Raw genomic sequence first — 19,704 nt, forward strand, 5'->3', positions numbered from 1 at the left:
TGTAATAAACTTATGTAAAACATTTTACATATGTGATTTTTAAGTCATGTTTTCCTTAAGCATATATGGACTTTAGGATGTAGGCTACTGTAATAGATCTTTGTTTCATACAGAGAAGTGGCTAATGATCTGTGATCTGATTTAGAAAACAAAAGATGTCAGCTTCTCTAAAAATGATAACCATCACTTAGAATAGTTATGACATCAAAGAGAAACAGGAAGAACCCCCTGTTGACCTTTATTCTTATCAGGAAACAGATTATGTTGCAACATGACTTTTGACTTTTCAGAATATTCTTATACCAAGCCGCATTGTTCAAGCCCAAAGAATTAGCCAGTTCACTGTGAAAATGAATCTACTTCATATACTGTTAATGTTACAATTAAATACACGTTTAAAAAAAAGAAAACCATTTCCTCCCTTACTGCCCTGTTAAGATCTGAATCCTGCTGTAATAATTGGGCCTAATTGCAAGCTTAATTGTAAGAAGTGAGTGCACGTTCATAAATTGTTACTATGACTAGTTCTATAAAACTGTGTTAAAAATGTAAAAAAAAAGACAGACTAAATTAATTGAAACAGAAAGTATTTCACTAATATCACTCAGCATAAGAACATAAGAATCGCCATACTGGGTCAGACCAATCGTCTATCTAGCCAACTATCTTGTCTGCTGACAGTGGCTGGACCCAGATGCTTCAGAGGGAATTAACAATTATCAAGTGATCCGTCATCTACCAGTCTTGGCTTCTGGTAGAGACTTAGGGACGTGCAGAGCATGGGGTTGCATTTCTGACTACCTTGGCTAATAGCCATTGATAGACCTATCCTCCATGAACTTACCTAAATTCTTTTTTGAACCCAGTTATACTTTTGGCCTTCACATCATCCCCTGGCAATGAGTTCCACGGGTAGATTGTGCATTGTATGAAGAAGTACTTCCATGTGTTTGTTTTAAACCTGCTGCCTATTAATTTCATTGGGTGACCCCTGGTTCTTGTGTTAGGTGAAGGGGTAAATAATACTTCCTTATTTACTTTCTCCACAGCCATTTATGGTTTTATAAATCACAGTGGTTCTCAATGTTTCCAGACTACTGTACCCCTTTCAAGAGTCTGATTTGTCTTGCATAGCCCAAGTTTCATTCACTTAAAAACTACTTGCTTACAAAAGTGTAACAGCACACTGTTACTGAAAAATTTCTGACTTTCTCATTCTGACCATATAATCATAAAATAAATTGATTGGAATATAAATATTGTACTTACATTTCGGTGTGATACTTGAGCCTGTTTTTCACTTGTGAGCCTTGTCTGAAGCCTGAGCCCCATGTGGTGGGGCTGAAGCATATAGCTTTGTGGGGCCCCTTCTGGCGTGGGGCCCTGGGCATTGCCCTGCTTGCCACCCCTTATTGCCAGCCTTGCACTTGCGATCCTCCTAATCCTGTTCCATGAGCACTCTGGGGGCTGCAACCCCCAAGTTGAGAAACACTGATCTAGATGAGTTGAGTACCCCCTGGAAGATCTCTGCATACCCCAGGAGTATGCATACCCCTGGTTGAGAACCACTCTCTATCATATCCCCCTTGGTCATCTCTTTTCGAAGATGAATAGTCCCAATCTTTTTAATTTCTCCTTATACCTCTGTCTTATTATCTATCCATTTATAATGGTTCCTCACATTCTGTTAGCTTTTTTGACTGCCACTGTACATTGAAGAGATGTTTTCAGAGAACTATCCACAGTGATTCCAAGATCTCTTTCTTGAGTGGTAACAGCTATTTTAGACTCCATCGTTTTGTATATACGGTTAGAATTCTGTTTTCCAATGTGCATTACTTTGCCTTTATCAACATTGAATTAATTGGCCATTTTGTTGCCCAGTCACCCAGTTTGTAACTCTTCACAGTCAGCCTTGGACTTAACTATATAAGTAGTTTTGTATCATCTGCAAATTTTGCCACCTTACAGTTTACCTCTCTCCGCTGTGAAAACTGACCATTTATTCCTACCCTTTCTTTCCTATCTTTTAACTAGTTACTCATCCATGAGAGGACCCTCCCTCTTATCCCATGACACCTTACTTTCCTTAAGGGCCTTTGGTGAGGGACCTTGTCAAAGGCTTTTTGAAAGTCCAAATACACTATACCCACTAGATCACTCTTGTCCTTATGCTTTTTGACATCCTCAGAGAATTCTAATAGATTGGTGAAGCATGATTTTCCTTTACAAAAGCCATGTTGCGTCTTCCCCAACATATTGTGTTCATCTGTCTGTCTGATAATTCTGTTCTTTACTATAGTTTAAACCAGTTTGCCTTCTACTGAAGTTAGGCTTACTGGCTTGGAATTGTCAGGATCACCTCTGAAGCCTTTTTTAAAAATCAGTTTTACAATAGCTATTCTCCAGTCATCTGGTACAGACGCTGATTTAAGTGATGGGTTATATACCAGAGTTAGTAGTTCTGCAATTTCATATTTGAGTTCCTTCAGAATTCTTGGATGAATGCTATCTGGTCCTGGTGCCTTATTACTCTTTATCTATTTGTTCCCAAACCTCCTCTATTGATATCTCAGTCTGGGACAGTTCCTCGGATTTGTCATCTAAAAAGAATGACTTACGTGTGGGACCCTCCCTCACATCCTCTGCAGTGAAGACAAATGCAACAAATTCATTTAGCTTCTCCTCAATGGCCTTATCTTCCTTGAGTGTTTCTTTAGCACCTTGATCGTCCAGTGGCTCCACTGATTGTTGGCAGGCTTCCTGCTTCTGATGTACTTAAACATTTTTTTGCTGTTAGTTTTTGTATCTTTTTCTAGTTATTTTTAAAATTCTTATAAGCCTGCCTAATTATACTTTAACACTTGCCTTGCCAGAGTTTATGCTTCTTTCTATTTTCCTCAGTAGAATTTGACTTCCAATTTTTAAAAGATGTAATTTTGTCTCTGACTGCCTCTTTTACTCTTTTGTTTAGCCATAGTGGCATTTTTTGGTCCTCTTACTGTTTTTTTTTTTTATTATTATTATTATTATTATTATTTGGGCATACATTTAGTTGGAGCCTCTATTATGTTGTTTTTCAAGAAGTTTCCATGCAGCTTGCAGGTATTTCACTCTTGTGATTGTCCTTTTAATTTCCATTTAACTAGCTTCCTCATTTTTATGCAGTTCCCCTTTTTGAAGCTACTGTGGTGGGTTTCTTTGGTATTTTCCCCCAGAGAAGGATATTACATTTAATAACATTATGGTCGCTATTACCAAGCTGTTAAGTTATATTCATCTCTTGAACCAGATCCTATGCTCCATTTAGGACTAAATCAAGAATTGCCTCTTCCCTTGTGGATTCCAGGACTAGCTGCTCCAAGGAGCAGTCATTAATGGTGTCTAGAAGTTTTATCTCTGCATCCCAGCTGAAGGATATGTACCCAATCAATATGAGGATAGCTGAAAACGCCCATTATTATTGAGTTTTCTGTTTTCGTAACCTCTCTAGTCTCCCTCAGCATTTCACAATCAACAACGTCATCCTGGTTAGGTGATCAGTAGTGAATTCCTACTGCTATACAGTAAATCCTCACTTAAAGTCATCCCTGTTAACGTTGTTTCGTTGTTACGTTGCTGATCATTGAGGGAACGTGCTCGTTTAAAGTTGCACAATGCTCCCATATATATATATATATATTTGGCAGCCACCTGCTTTGTCCACTGCTTGCAGGAAGAGCAGCCCGTTGCAGCTAGCTGGTGGGGGCTTGGAACCAGGGTGGACCAGCAGCCCTCCCCTCACCCCATCAGCTCCCCTCTCCCCTAAGTTCCCTGTGCAGCAGCCGACCAGCAGGCTACCAATTGCCGGCAGTTCAGCTGTCCCTCCCCCCAGTGCCATGTGCTGCTCCTGTCCTCTGCCTTGGAGCTGCTCCTGGGAGCCTCCTGCTTGCTGGGGTGGGGTGGGGTGGAAGAGGTGAGTTAATGTCGGGGTTACCCCTCCCCCCTACTCCTGGCCCCCGCTTATCCCTTCTCCATATAGAGCAGGGTGGTGACATAACTGGGCTCGGGATAGAGAGAGCTTGCTGGCAGCAGCTGCTGTCTCAACTTCCTGATCTTTTTAAAGGCAATGTACTTAGAGTGGGGTCAGCGTACTTAAAGGGGCAATGTGCATCTCTTTTTCTCTCTCCCACACACAGGGTGTGCGTCTCTGTCTCCGTCTGCCATGCTGTCTCCCCTCCCTCCATTCGTGCTGCCTTGTAGAGTGTGAGGCTACATTAACAACAATGTGTTAACCCTTGAGGGCTCAGCCAAATGCTAATTCGTCATTTAACAGCAAGGTATTCCCTGGGAAATATCCTACCCTCTTCCACCCTCTCACTTCACCACCTCAACCAAGCTTCACAATCATCATCGCTGTGTACAGTATTAAATTGTTTGTTTAAAACTTGTACTGTGTGTGTGTATATAAAATATAGTTTTTTTGTCTGGTGAAAAAAAATTCCCTGGAACCTAACCCCCCCTATTTACATTACTTCGTATGGGGAAATTGGATTCGCTTAACATCGTTTCGCTTAAAGTCGCATTTTTCAGGAACATAACTACAATGTTAAGCGAGGAGTTACTGTAATCTTAATATTCAAGCATGTAATCTCTATCCAAAGAGAGTCTGTGAAACAGTTGGATTAATTTAAGATTTGTACTATGTTTGACTCTATACTTTCTTTCACATATAATGCCACACCCCGACCAGCACAACTGGCTTTATCATTCCTATATATTTTGTACCCTGATACTATTGCACCCGATTGATAATCAATGTTCCACCAAGTTTCTGTGATGCCTATTTTATCAATATCCTCATTTAATACCAGACACTCAAGATCACCCATCTTAGTAGTTACAAGCACCTATCAAATTTGTCAATATTTAGTTGTCTGCCTTCACCTGATGTAATTGAATGGGATTCTTTTTTTTATTTGACTGTTTATCTTCAGTTCCTACCTGTACTTTATCAATGTCTATCCCACATGGCCCTTCAGGGAAATTCGCTGGAGGGCTAGGAAGGTTTGCTTACCTGCAGCATCCGCAGGTTCGGCCAATCACAATTCCCACTGGCCACGGTTCGCCGTTGCAGGCCGATGGGGGTAGCACATCCCTCAGCCCACACCACTTCTCTGAAGCCCCTATTGGCCTGGAATGGCGAACCGCGGCCAGCGGAAGCTGAGATCGGCCGAACCTGCAGGCGCTGCAGGTAAACACACTGTCCCGGCTTGCCAGCAGATTTCCCTGATGGGCCGTGTGCCAAAGGTTGCTGATCCCTGGTCTATCCTCTCCTCTTTACTAGGATATGTAGACAATCCCTTTCAATAAATCCTCCCCAAGCCTGTCAGCTTTCCCCCAGCACTTAGTTTAAAAACTCCTCTACAACCTTTCTAATTTTACACACCAGCAATCTGGTTCTGTTTTGGTTTAGGTGGAGCCCATCCTTCCTGTATAGGCTCCTTCTCTCCCAAAAGATTCCCCTGTTCCTAATAAATATAAATTCCTCTTCCAAACACCTCATCTCATCTATGCATTTTACTTAAGATTATAACTGGCAAACAAGAGAAGTAGAGAAATAGAAATCAATGAACCAACATTGATGTGTCAGAAATTAGGCTTAGTGGTGGACAAAATAATAAAAGGATGGGCTATTTCAACCATCACTCCTTTTTGGGGACCTTAACGAAAGACTTTAGGAGAAAAATTGGCTACTGGACCAGCTTCACCAGCATAGTTGCTATGACCACTATCTCCTGGGACCCAAGATCTTCTTCAGCCTAATCCTGAAAGATGTCCTGACAAGACCAGGCCAGAGAGAGGGATTTTGATGATGTTGCACCTCCACCAGATCTGGCTAAAACCATCTGGGATGTGAGACTTTGTCACATGCTCCCCATTCCCTCCAGTGTGTTCTTTTGCTTCCTCTTTTTTATTTCTTTTCTGTCTTTCTCCTTTTGCTTTCTGTCAAATAAAAATCTGGCATAGATGGCCAAGACTATATATTTTGCAACATTGGTGTAAGCCTGTGACCGGAAAGAGGTAGCTAAAAGTAGTGCCCAAAACAGCCCAATGCTGGTACAAGTTTGCCAGGTCTTGGAGTGGCTGATGAGACTGTGTGCTGGGCCTTTGTTTTACCGCTGTGAGTTTGCAAGTGAAAGTCAATACCAGAGACAGAAACTGCATTTTCTATCTTTGCCATTCATTTCTCTCCCCTTTTTTGTGTGTTTGTCTTGTTTAGTATTCTAGGAAATGGAAATGGACTTTAGTGACAACAGCAGCAGCAACATCTCCAGCCCATATCAACAAACTTCTCTCTTCCCCTAAAAGGTCAGTTATTTCCATCTTTAATACCAGCTAAAAGATTTAAACAAAGGGGCTTTTCTTTCTACAAACTCCCTTCAGCTAAAAGGAAAGGGAACAAGAAATGTTGTTAAAACAATAGCCTTACTTAAAGCTTTATATTTCAAAAGGCTTTAACTGTTTTTCTGTATATTTAATAAAAAGTTAAAAGCATTTTTAATTGTGTATTTGCCATGGCACTAAGCAGGCTGAGATCTCTGTATACCTCCCTGCACTTTGTTTAAAACTGTTTAATGTTGGGCAGTTTCAGAGTCATGTTGACACCTTTAACTCTTTGGGCCCATCTTAGTTAATATAACATGCCTCGTCTCTATCCCAGGGTTTAACCATGTCATCAGCTGTTGCAGAGAAAACACAGACTCCTGAATTGACATCTTGGGTATTAAAAATGCATTTCAATTCACTTTTTAAATATATTTTATTTTGTAAACACTGTCTCCCATGAAATATACTGTAGGAGAAGAAAGAAGGGAAACAAGCAAAACAAATAACATATGAAAACAGGAATAACACTTGCTAGGTAAGCACTGAATAATTTTACTTATTGCTCCATCGCACACAAGTTATTTATCACATTGCCTAATTTATATAGATGATTTAATATCTGCTGTGGCCTTTATCCATCCTCCATTCCATTGGAAGTTCAAGATGGTTTTCCTGGAGGCAGCTTCATTCTACTGTATGTTGTTCATTTTATGAAGGAGAATTATATTGCGGTTCAGTGATGCAGATATATAATGCATATTAAGGGCATTTTTCCAGATGGTTCTTAAAAGCAAATGAAGAGGGAATGTTTTAGAAAAAATGTTTGGTACCAGAGGACAGTAAGGAAGTAGCCAAAGCATTGGCTTCCAGTTCCTTTTTGCTGGTGCACTGCATCCTTGTAATGAACTAATAAATAGATGTCACCTTTAGGCCACTGGTCCTATTGTGGGATGGTGATGAGCTATCAATGAGCTCAAGTAAAGTTAAGCAATACGCATAGTCCACCACACTGAGCAGAAGTAAATTGAGCAAATATCTCCTTCTTTACTCTCAAGAGTAAATTGGTTAGAAGTGGGGAGTGGATTGAGGCAAGCCAAGAATGGGTATGTTAAGAGACCTGGGGCCAGATTTTTAAAGATATTGAGACACCTAATTCCCATTGAAATGAGAGGGGTTTTGGCACCTAAATACCTTTAAAAAATTTGGCCCATGGTCTTAAACATCCTCCTCATGCAAATGAGGGGTTTAGCTGTGTGCTCTATTCTTAGGCCTTGTCCCCTCTACCAAGCAGAAGTAACTTAGAAACTAGATAGCAATACTCTCACTAATGCAGGTTCACTTGCCTCCTTGTCCCACTTTCCACTTTTTACCTTGCACTAATGTACATAACACCCACACCTGCACCATGCAGGGTCAAGAAATCTCAGAATATGAAAATACCACAACTATATTGTCCTAAGGATATTCAGATGCTAAGGGAAATGCTTTCTTTTCAGGATAAACTACTGTTCATCTGCAGATTGACAAAAAAGATCCTGTCATTTCTGGTTTTGTTTTAAATGAAACTCACACTTGAGACACTAAACTCAGAGGAGGGGATTTCTACAAGGACATAGCTGTAGAAAGGAAATATATATGTGTGAAGTGAAAATGTGCTTTTTCTATACTTCACTATCATTTATATCCTTTTGATATTAACTGGACTATTGGATATTAACTGATAAAACTGGACGAGCACAAGTCTATGGGACCAGATGCGCTGCATCCGAGGGTGTTAAAGGAGTTGGCAGATGTGATTGCAGAGCCATTGGCCATTATCTTTGAAAACTCATGGCAATCGGGGGAGGTCCCGGATGACTGGAAAAAGGCTAATGTAGTGCCCATTTTTAAAAAAGGGAAGAAGGAGGATCCGGGGAACTACAGGCCAGTCAGCCTCACCTCAGTTCCTGGAAAAATCATGAAGCAGGTCCTCAAGGAATCAATTCTGAAGCACTTAGAGGAGAGGAAAGTGATCAGGAACAGTCAGCATGGATTCACCAAGGGCAAGTCGTGCCTGACTAACCTAATTGCCTTCTATGAGGAAATAACTGGCTCTGTGGATGAGGTGAAAGCAGCGGATGTGTTATTCCTTGACTTTAGCAAAGCTTTTGATATGGTCTCCTACAGTATTCTTGCCAGCAAGTTAAAGAAGTATGGGCTGGATGAATGGACTATAAGGTGGATAGAAAGCTGGCTAGATCGTCGGGCTCAACAGGTAGTGATCAACGGCTCCATGTCTAGTTGGCAGCCGGTTTCAAGTGGAGTGCCCCAAGGATCGGTCCTGGGGACGGTTTTGTTCAATATCTTCATTAATGATCTGGAGGATGGCGTGGACTGCACTCTCAGCAAGTTTGCAGAGGACACTAAACTGGGAGGAGTGGTAGATACACTGGAGGGTAGGGATAGGATACAGAGGGACCTAGACATATTAGATGATTGGGCCAAAATAAACCTGATGAGGTTCAACAAGGACAAGTGCAGAGTCCTGCACTTAGGACGGAAGAATCCCATTCACTGTTACAGACTAGGGACCAAATGGCTAGGAAGCAGTTCTGCAGAAAAGGACCTAGGGGTTACAGTGGACGAGAAGCTGGATATGAGTCAACAGTGTGCCCTTGTTGCCAAAAAAGCTAATGGCATTTTGGGCTGTATAAGTAGGGGCATTGCCAGCAGATTGAGGGACGTGATCATTCCCCTCTATCCGACATTGGTGAGGCTTCATCTGGAGTACTGTGTCCAGTTTTGAGCCCCACACTACAAGAAGGACATGGAAAAATTGGAAAGAGTCCAACGGAGGGCAACAAAAATGATTAGGGGGCTGGAACACATGACTTCTGAGGAGAGGCTGAGGGAACTGGGATTGTTTAGTCTGCAGAAGAGAAGAATGGGGGCAGGGATTTGATAGCTGCTTTCAACTGTCTGAAAGGGGGTTCCAAAGAGGATGGATCTAGACTGTTCTCAGTGATACCTGATGACAGAACAGGGAGTAATGGCCTCAAGTTGCAGTGGACGAGGTTTAGGTTGGATATTAGAAAAAACTTTTTCACTAGGAGGGTGGTGAAGCACTGGAATGGATTACCTAGGGAGGTGGTGGAATCTCCTTCCTTAGAGGTTTTTAAGGTCAGGCTTGACAAAGCCCTGGCTGGGATGATTTAGTTGGGAATTGGCCCTGCTTTGAGCAGGGGGTTGGACTAGATGACCTCCTGAGGTCTCTTCCAACCCTGATATTCTATGATTCTATGAAGAGATTTCATTTTAAATAACATCTTCCTGCCTCACAAATCTAGATCTATGTAATTTTGCAGCAAAGTTATAATTCTTTCTTTCCATCAAATCTTTTTGCTTTAGAAATAGCTACCTTATGACTTCACTGAAGGGTTTGTTTGTTTATATTTATCATCATTTCTGTGGTATATATCACCATAACATTTGAGAAAGCTGGAGGAAGAGATGTACAGGGGCACTCTAATGAAAGAAAGGGACCTTGTTTACACGTGACTGTGTTTAATAATTAGTCGGGGTCGTAATTTGGCATGCACTTTGGGAAATATGAGAACCAGCCTTAGCATCAAGCTGAATTTATCAGAAGGTTCAGATCTTTTTTGGGTAATTACTTTTTCACATGTGTACCTGATCCCAAGTCTGTGTTACTTCTAAAGGCCATCAAATTAATTGCAGATCTTCATATGGAGAGAGTCTCTGAAGGCTTGGCCTCTAAGGCTTCCCTGGGCTCAGAGGTGTGCAATGCATTCTGCAAGGCCTTGGACCTTAGGGTAACCTGATAATGTACAATTTCACCAAAGCTGCCAGTCCAACTGATGAATTTAATATGGTGATATGAAAAGTGTGTGCATGCGTGTGTGCGTGCGTGCTGAGGCCTGTCCCAGAAGAAGGGACAGAAAAGAGAAGCAGAGGAAGATGTAAGTAAGAATCATCCCAGGGAACCATTCTGCATGAATGAGGGAAACTTGGTCGGAGATCAGGTTTCAAGGACAGGAGAAGAATCTAGTTAGATACAGCGAATGAAGAGAGAATGTTGGGATGTAGGGAAGAAGAAAGAGAAAGAGAGAAGGCCTTATACAATGGTTTGAATAGGGACTGAGAGTGGCTGGCTCACTACGAAAGCAATTTTCCCTCTCTTCGTATTGACACCTCCTCATAGGGTGACCAGACAGCAAGTGTGAAAAATTGGGATGGGGGTGGAGGGGTAATAGGAGCCTATATAAGAAAAAGATCCAAAAATTGGGACTTTCCCTATAAAATAGGAACATCTAGTCACCCTACCCCCTTATCAATTATTGGGAGTGAACCACATCCACCCTGATTGAATTGGCCCTGTCAACACTGGTTCTCCACTTGTAAGGTAACTCCCTTCTCTTCATGTATCAGGATATTTATGCCTGTTTCTGTAATTTTCACTCCATGCATCTGAAGAAGTGGGTTTTTACCCATGAAAGTTTATGCCCAAATATATCTGTTAGTCTTTAAGGTGCCACCGGACTCCTCGTTGTTTTTATAAAATGAGACATGCAGAATTATTTAGGGTTTTGAGGTTTAGCTTTACACTGATAATGAGCCGGAATGGCAAGGAAATATATGAAAAGTACATTACATTGATTCCTGTTTAAATTTGACAGCATATTATAACATTGTCTCCAGTGCGAGTGTACCCTCAAAGTCAGTTGTATATTCTGATCTTTAGCAAACTGACATGATTTATCAGTATTCTAACAGAGCTTTCACTTTGAAGTGTGGTCAAATGTCACGATGTCAGGTACGTGACATGATGTCACACACGTGCCCCACATTCTGTGTGTCAAAATGTCCCTTGGAAATATCACAAGACCCAAATCTGAACTAGTTGATTTCCTGGTTTGGCATGGATTTTTCGAGGCTGCAAATGCCTCAAAACTGGCATGCAGTGTAGCTATTCTGAACAGAAATAATCTTGTTTCAAAGATAGACAGCATATTCAGTCAATTGTTCACAATTTTAATGGGCTCTGCCAGGTAAATTTAATACAGCACCATCGTGCACTAAGTACTTCTGACATTGTTAGCTCCTTGGCACTTTCTTTTTCATTAGAGAACTTGACAAATAAAAGGCCTCCACCAACTAGATTAAAATAGAAGTGCAAGGGCAATGTTTATGGATACAGAAATCCGGATTAAAGGTTGGAAGAAACAACATCAACTGTGAGTCCCAATGAACCTTTTAAATCTTTAAAGGGTTGTGTAAAGGATGCTGTCTGTTCAGTCTTGTTAATTGTTATGGAGTAACTTTGGCCAGCTGCAGTTATCAGCCCAACAATGAAAAGCATTACTGTCTCCTCACAGGACATTTTCTAGTGACATTCAGTGGCTTTCAGAGGCTTTAGCTATTTGTTTTACATTTAACAGAAATGTCCTTTTTACACCAGGGCTGCAGTTCAGGTGTACAAACCTATTAATATTATGTTTGAAAATGTACTAACTGCTAAAGAAAGCCCTTTGCACTCATAACGTCTCAAAGCACTTTACTACCTGAGGCAGTGACAGGTTGAAGGTCAGGAGTGAAATCCTAGCTCCACTGAAGTCAGTGGCAGTGCATTAATCCCTTAAGATGGGGTCCAGTTTACGAGTTCTCTCCCTCCAGGAAGCTATATCCTGTATCACAGCATATGCTAATGTGTCTTTCTTTATGACATCCCACCACTTCTCTTTGGGTTGGCCTCTCTGCCTTTTGTCATTTACTTCAGCGGGGCCAAGATTTTACCCCAGGTTTTTAGAGATGCACACAAGCATTTTTAAGCCTAATTTACAAATGCATCTTCCATGCTTGTGCATATAATTTCATGCGTAGATGGCCATTTGTGCATCCAGCACATTATTTGCACATAGTTATGATGATGATGTGTGTACTAACACTATGGAATGTATTTTTGCACATCTGATTTTGAGTGCACAGTTCTAAAAATCTAGCCCTAGATAACTTGCCTATGATTAGGCTTGGCAGAATTTGATTTTTATTTTTTTATTATTTCCACAGCTACTATCAGTGTTTATTTTTAAGCATATGTTACAATGTTTATCAGTTTAAAGCTTCACAGTTCTGCAAAAATATGGGGGTTAAGCATTTTTATGCCTTTATCGATTTAAATTTTCACAGCAGTGGAGTAATAGGGTGGCTTGCCCCATGGGCTGGACAGCTTGGGGCTAAGCCAACTCTGAATAAGTGGGGTAATTCCCTATAAAGGACAGCAGGTGGCTGCAGTGAGGGGGAGATGCATAGGGAGAACAGAGACTGCAAGGAGTGAGCTGGCTCCGGCAGAGTCCTGTGGGGATTGGGGCCTCAGAGCCAACTGACTCAGACTGGTGCGGCTCGCGCTATGGGTCTAAAAATAGCAGGGTAGATGTTCCACCTTGGGCTGGAAACTGGGCTCTGAGGCTCACCCCCTCACCAGGTTTTAGAGGCTGGAGCCCAAACTCTTGCACTGCTATTTTTAGTCTTGTAGCTTGAGCCCCGTGAGCTCGAGTCAACTGAGCTGGGCTCTGAAACTCATTGCCGCTGAACTTTTAGTGTAGTGTAGGTGTACCCTAAGGCTTGGTCTACACTACCCCCCCCAATTCGAACTAAGGTACGCAACTTCAGCTACGTGAATAACGTAGCTGAAGTCGAAGTACCTTAGTTCGAACTTACCTTGGTCCACACGCGGCAGGCAGGCTCCCCCGTCGACTCCGCGGTACTCCTCTCGCCGAGCTGGAGTACCGCAGTCGACGGCGAGCACTTCCGGGTTCGACTTATCGCGTCCAGACTAGACGCGATAAGTCGAACCCAGAACTTCGATTTCCAGCCGTCGAACTACCTGGTAAGTGTAGCCAAGGCCAAAGACTCCAGCCAGGAAGTGCTGTGAGTAGCCTGCTAAAGCAGGCAATACCCTTGGCAAGCATGCTAAAGTTCTCCAGTCAAGGAGGCTGGGAGTAGGAAGAGAAATGTTTATTTGGGACTTAAAGAGTTGTTTTCTCTGGATAAATCCAGACCCCCAAGGAGGGGCATTTTGACTTCTGAAAAGAGTGCGGAGTGTGTAAGGGGGGTAAGGAGCCCTTTGAGGGAGAAATTATTAACAGGGTGCCGCAGAGGCACCCCTGCTGACAAGGGGGCGCATGGGTTGCAGCCCCTCCTGCTACATGTGGGAAATTATGGGAGGGTGTCAAACAATGGGGTGAGCAGACAAGAATTATGTAATGACAGTAGACATTGAGATATAAAAAGTTAAAGCTTTATAACTGTTAAACCACAAATGATCAATATCACATGTCAGAATGTACAAAGTAATTATCCTTAACTTAAACTCTCATATGTTCTCAAACAGCCTCTTTCTCACTGTGCCTATCTGTAAAATCTCAGTTATTATCAATGGAAATATTTTTTAGTCACTCTGTGAGTGTTCGGTGAAATCAGCGTACCCACACTTACCAATAAAATACCAATCCTTCCTAGCCAACCAGGATCATCAATTGAGTTGGTGTCAGAGTCAGCAATAAAAGTAGAGTCAGGCCACACTCCCAGTCCTCTGCCCTAACGGCTGTACTACTGTCCATCTCAAATATGTGATGTTGATTTTGTAGTGCCTTTCAGTTTTTGATTTACATGTATATATACAGAAGACTATTGTCGATCTTCCAACTGGTGTATGGGAAATGTTTTTGTGAGTGTATATACAATATAGAGAGAATATACATCATGTAGACAGCCAGAAGGAGAACTATTTGGGATTAAAACATCAGTGCTCACAGCTTCCCTGGCACATATACTACGAGCTGCAGGAGACCATGCTAGCATCATCTTTTCTACCTCATCCACAATTCTTTCTGTTGTTTCCATAGAGTTACCACAAGGACAGCCACGAATCAAGACCATAAAATGGGTGCCGGTATAACTTCTACAGCACTTTCCACACAGGGCATTATCACATGATTTGCTACCAGACAGTGCCAAATACAGAATGTAAATGAGGTTAGAATATATATATACTGTATACATTGTCAGATTCCCAGGTGCATATGGTAGCATGGAGCTGCAAGAATAGCTCTGTAGGCTTAACCCACACAGAGACTCTGTTATAGCTGATCTCCTCCTTTATTTCCATACATATAGGCCATTGTAACATCTTCTTTCCAAGCAATACTTCCTTTTCTTGGCCTTTGCCCTGTTACCATCATTCTTTCTGCAAATGACGAAAGAAACAAAAGGCCAGAACATCAGAAGTAATTAACAAGCAGAAGGCTGTTTCAACCCTCTGAGGTATGCCTCACAGTGTTAGAGCTTCAACAGGAAAGAAGGTATAAGGGACAGGAATGAGAAGGGGAATGTGGTGGGGAACTGGAAAGAACATACATCAGCAAAAATTATGCCTTTGGCATTTTTGAGCTCTGTTTTATTAGTTGAAATAATGTCAGTGGAATTAATTATAAGTGGTGCTATTTATGCTGATATTATTTTTATCAGCTATAACTGTTCCAGTGGGTTGCATTGTTAAAACTCCATTCCAGCTGTGTGGAAATCCTGAGTCACATGGCTTTGGGCTCCATCAGCTGAATAATATTAGGAGAAAATTCTGTTAACACTGAGATATTCAACCCAGCATGGTCAAGTTAGCTAGATAGATATTGCAGACAGATAGACAGCAGAGGAATGTAAACCAATTAAACAGCATTTCCTAGTGCACCAAGCTGTCCCATGAGTAATACAAGAGCTAATATAGATTGGTGGATTTGAAATATATATATATATATAGCAACAATGTATAAAAGACACTGGTGAACCAATACTTTGGGTATTATTAATATGGTTTGGATAATTAGTGGAAAGTTCTTGGTTCTGAACTAAGTTTTTTTGGTTTAAAAAATAATTGCAAAATCAGAATATGTGAAACTGGAAATGAAACAAACAAAAAACCCCACTAAAAACTAATTATGATGGGAATAATATTAAAAATATGTCAATCGGTCTTCCATTGTAACTCTTCAGTATTTTTTTCGTCTTAGGCAATATTTTAAAATGAACAATATGTCCGTGCCTTCTAGCACTGTTAGCTGTGTCTCAGCTATTTAATAACTACCTCTTGCACTACCTTACTATCACATCAGAAGAAGGTAAGGAGAAGGGTGGAACATCTACTGCATATTAACCAATGTTAGCTATCAGCTGCTGTTATAATTTACTGTAATTATTAAATGAAAAGGGAAGGGTATTTTCTATTTGTATAGTGAAATTGAAGGCCAGGAAAAAGGGGACAATCACCCTCAAATCAGTAAAGGGCAATCTGATGTTGGGGCTCATCTGAAATCCTGCCAGAGGTGGAGAATTTATTTCACTTGTCTGCCCAAGTAGATTGATCAACATGCATCCAAATCAGAGATCATATATAAGTACAGCTGAACACATAGTGGAAAAATATATTTGAGAAAAATTATTTGAAGGGGAAAATGCAAAAATTCTGTTGGGAATGAATTATTTTCATGCATTATGACAGGTTTCAGAGTAGCAGCCGTGTTAGTCTGTATACGCAAAAAGAACAGGAGTACTTGTGGCACCTTAGAGACTAACAAATTTATTAGAGCATAAGCTTTCGTGGGCTACAGCCCACTTCTTCAGATGCATATGCATCCGAAGAAGTGGGCTGTAGCCCACGAAAGCTTATGCTCTAATAAATTTGTTAGTCTCTAAGGTGCCACAAGTACTCCTGTTCTTTTTTCATGCATTAGTTTACCAATTAAATGGTGATATTTGAAGATAGTAATCTAACAGACTATTTTATATTATGCTATCCCCTTTTCCCTTATACTACAGGGATTAGATTCTTTCCCTGAATTCTGTCCAAAGGAATGGGGCTAGTAGTTCTATAAACACAAGACTGCATTAGAACTATGGCCACCGAGTTACATGTGTGTACTTTTCTTTTCTACTACCCATTGACGTTATTCTAAGGGGCACTGTGGCTGACTGCAGTTTGCTATTAATAATCCTCACTACAAATCTCATGTTCCTCTCCCCCTAGACAGTAGGGGAGCTTAGAATACTTGAGGGGAATGAGGGGGTGCCTAGGGTGACTGAGCCTGAGACAAGCCTGTGAACATATACTGCTCTGAGAGGTTACAACAAGGTAGGAGTGATTTCTGTCAGGGATCCCACCTAGCTGTCTGTCTGCCTCTGTTCCCATTTTCTGTATGGTTTTTGCAAATCAGTGTATGGTCCAGACTCCTCCAAGTAGAGTTATGTGCAATTCTTAGTTCATAGGCTAAGGGTGAAAGAGATGGCAATTAGGAAAAGCTGTCATAGATAGAACTGATTTGCTGGAGACTTTTTATTTGTAGTAGTGTGGTACTATCAGCACTCATTGGATGCAGCCATGCAAAGTCCTTACTTTCCTGGCCATATCCCCTCACCAGCCAGCACCATACACTGTAGGGTGGTGCTAACTACCTGATGGCCCCCAGGCAAAGGGGAGTTGCTGCTACTTGTGCACACGTACTCCCCCTCCTAGCAACTGTCAACCATATGTAGCCCTGTTGTATTCAGTGCTACCCTGGCAGGGCCAGCCTTAGGGAAAATGGCACCCTGGGTGAACTTGTATTTTGGTGTCTCTGACCCCTGCTGCCTCCCCATCCATCGCCCCGGCCCCCATTGCCTTCTCAGGTTCCCCACCACCACCATCACCCCTGGGCATCACTGCTTCCACCCTCCTCCCTGCCCCAGCTCTCCACCTATTCCCCTGGCCCCAGAGGCTCCCCAATGTCCCATTTCCCTCGGGCCCTGCTGTCTCCCCCACTCCTTGCCCCTTTTGCAGCCTCGCATCCCAGGCCCGCCCCACTCCTTGCCTCTTGGTCATGACGCCTCCCCTGACAACGGCATCCTGGGCTGTCGCCCAGCGGTAAGGCCGGCCCTGCACCCAGGGATGAGTTGAGCCCATATTTCCATAATTTGTGAAAAAGTTAGATGTTTTTTAATATTTTCAGAGATGAGAAGCAGGTTTTAAAAAAAGATATTTTACATGTAAATATTGTGATTCAACATCTTCCCTGCACACCTCCTTATGGCATGGATCACTGCTGCAGAGGCTCTGCTTCCGTTTCCCTCCAGGCCTTCAGCTGATCCACCCAGACTCCAATACCCTCTGGCTTGAGGTGACTTGGCCCTCCAGGAACATCACATAAAAGTTCCACCCCTTCCAGGGTATGCAAAGTCCAAAATAAACACAAACAAATAAATTCTGCTCTTCTGTGCCCTCAAGAGGCCCAGATGACAGCAGTCTTCCCTCAGTTCCTAGCCCCAGCCAGCCTTGACTCCCACTCCACTAGCTCAAGGTTGCTATCCCTCCCAGTCAGACAGCAACTAAGCTGGACTCTTCCTTTTTAGCTTCTCCTTTTAGGCTTGACACCTGCTACAGGTGTAGCTGGGAAGGGCTGAGAGAGGGCACAGGCTTTCCTTAACCCCTTCTTAGCCAGGGTGGGGTATGTGTGCACCCCATCACAATACTCATGAAACCCTTGACATTTTCACACAGCATTCAATAACCAGAAAAAGCAACAAATACTTAGTACCGAGGCAACGCTACAAAGTCGGCTCCACACACCTGAATTCTACAGTCTCCTTTTCACATCTCTTTGCAACTGTGGATTCTATTGGGTCAGGCCGACCTTTTCTTGCTTGCAACTGTAGGAAACTTGAATGACCCATATGCTCAGTTTCTGTCAGGAAAGTGCATGAACGGTGTAAGATTGTTCAGGTGTGGGAAAAAAAAACCCTTCTTAAGTGAATATATACTGCAACTATAAGAAAAGTAACAGTGTTTTGGTCTCCTGAATTGTGTCTGTGTTTTCAACATCAAAGGGATATTCATTATAAGGGCTCAAAAGCAAAGGTATTGATTTATCCTTTTGGTCCAAGTACTTGCAGCCTATCATGCTGCCATCCCTTAAATGTTACATCAAATTATGATACCCAGGGGGCTGCCATAGTATGTGATTTTAGAAGCAACAGAATGTGATATAGCGATTAGAATGTAAAGTGCTCCGGTTGAGTTCTTCAGGACCGATATCTGTTATCATTTTGATGACAAAGGCCCACTCTGAAATGAAACCAGTGGATCAAGGTGAAGCAGCTGGCTAAGTGTCCATTTCATTACATACTGGTACTTACTGGGAGTTGGCAACCAGCCAAAGAATTTTGTCACGTTAGTTCACATCCGCTTCCTTTCCATTTTTTTTTTTGTATATATCCGTGTTTAAAAACGGACATGCATGGAGATAGCAGTATGCTGTATTAGGTAGTAAGGCCTTCTAAGACATTTACATTTTAAAATTACACAAAGTTTCTGAAGGTCTTGGGGAGGAGAGACACTCAAACGCTTCAGAAAATAATAGTTTTGAAAACTAAGAGAAGCAAGGTGGTGAATTGTGTGCTCAGAGTCTCCCCCATCATTGGAGTATATGAACACTACAATCTCTTGGCTGGCTTCCTTGAGTCTGGAGGGGACTGGCCTGTTTGCCAAAGGTCAAATGGCTTTACAGAAGTCTGCAGTCCCCCAGACCTGGAGTGCAATGAAGAGGGAATGCTGGATGGCTTGCCTGCCAAAGACCAACTAGTTTGGCAGAGAGAATGTTTCAGGGTAGTGAAAGCACTTGCTGGCCAGCTCTGAAGAAAGAGGTTTCACTCCAAGCTCTGGGGGAACCCAGAGCTCATTGAGAAGGTACGTGCCAACAGAGGGCTTTTTTTTTTTTTTTTTTAACTTAAGAGAAGGAACAACATGACCTATTGCTATTAACTATAATGTGTTACCTAGCATACTGGGAGTAGAGGACAGAAATTTCTGCTTTTCTATGGCTTTTGTGCACTATGTATGTCAAATCTATAATTCCAGGGTACAGTGGGTAATGCACCTTTTTGATAGCAGTGTGCTAAATTAATGCTCTGATCTAATTTATAAAGCAGAAAAATATTCAGGTCCAATCCATGTGCAATGACTGCCATCTTGGCTGACACTGAGAATTAAGAACCTAAGAACAGCCATACTGGGTCAGACCAATGGTCAATCTAACCCACTATCCTGACTTCTGACCATAGCCTATACCAGAGCTTCAGAGGGAATGAAGAGAACAGTCAGTCATCGATCCATCCCCTGTTGTCCACTCCTAGCTTCTGGCAATCAGAGACTAGGGAATACCTAGAGTATGGGGTTGCATCCCCAGTCATCTTGGCTAATAGCTACTGATGGGTCTGTCCTCCAGGAACTTATCTTGTTCTTTTTTTGAACCC

The sequence above is a fragment of the Malaclemys terrapin genome, chromosome 2, assembly GCF_027887155.1.
Source record: "Malaclemys terrapin pileata isolate rMalTer1 chromosome 2, rMalTer1.hap1, whole genome shotgun sequence".
NCBI lineage: Eukaryota > Metazoa > Chordata > Testudines > Emydidae > Malaclemys > Malaclemys terrapin.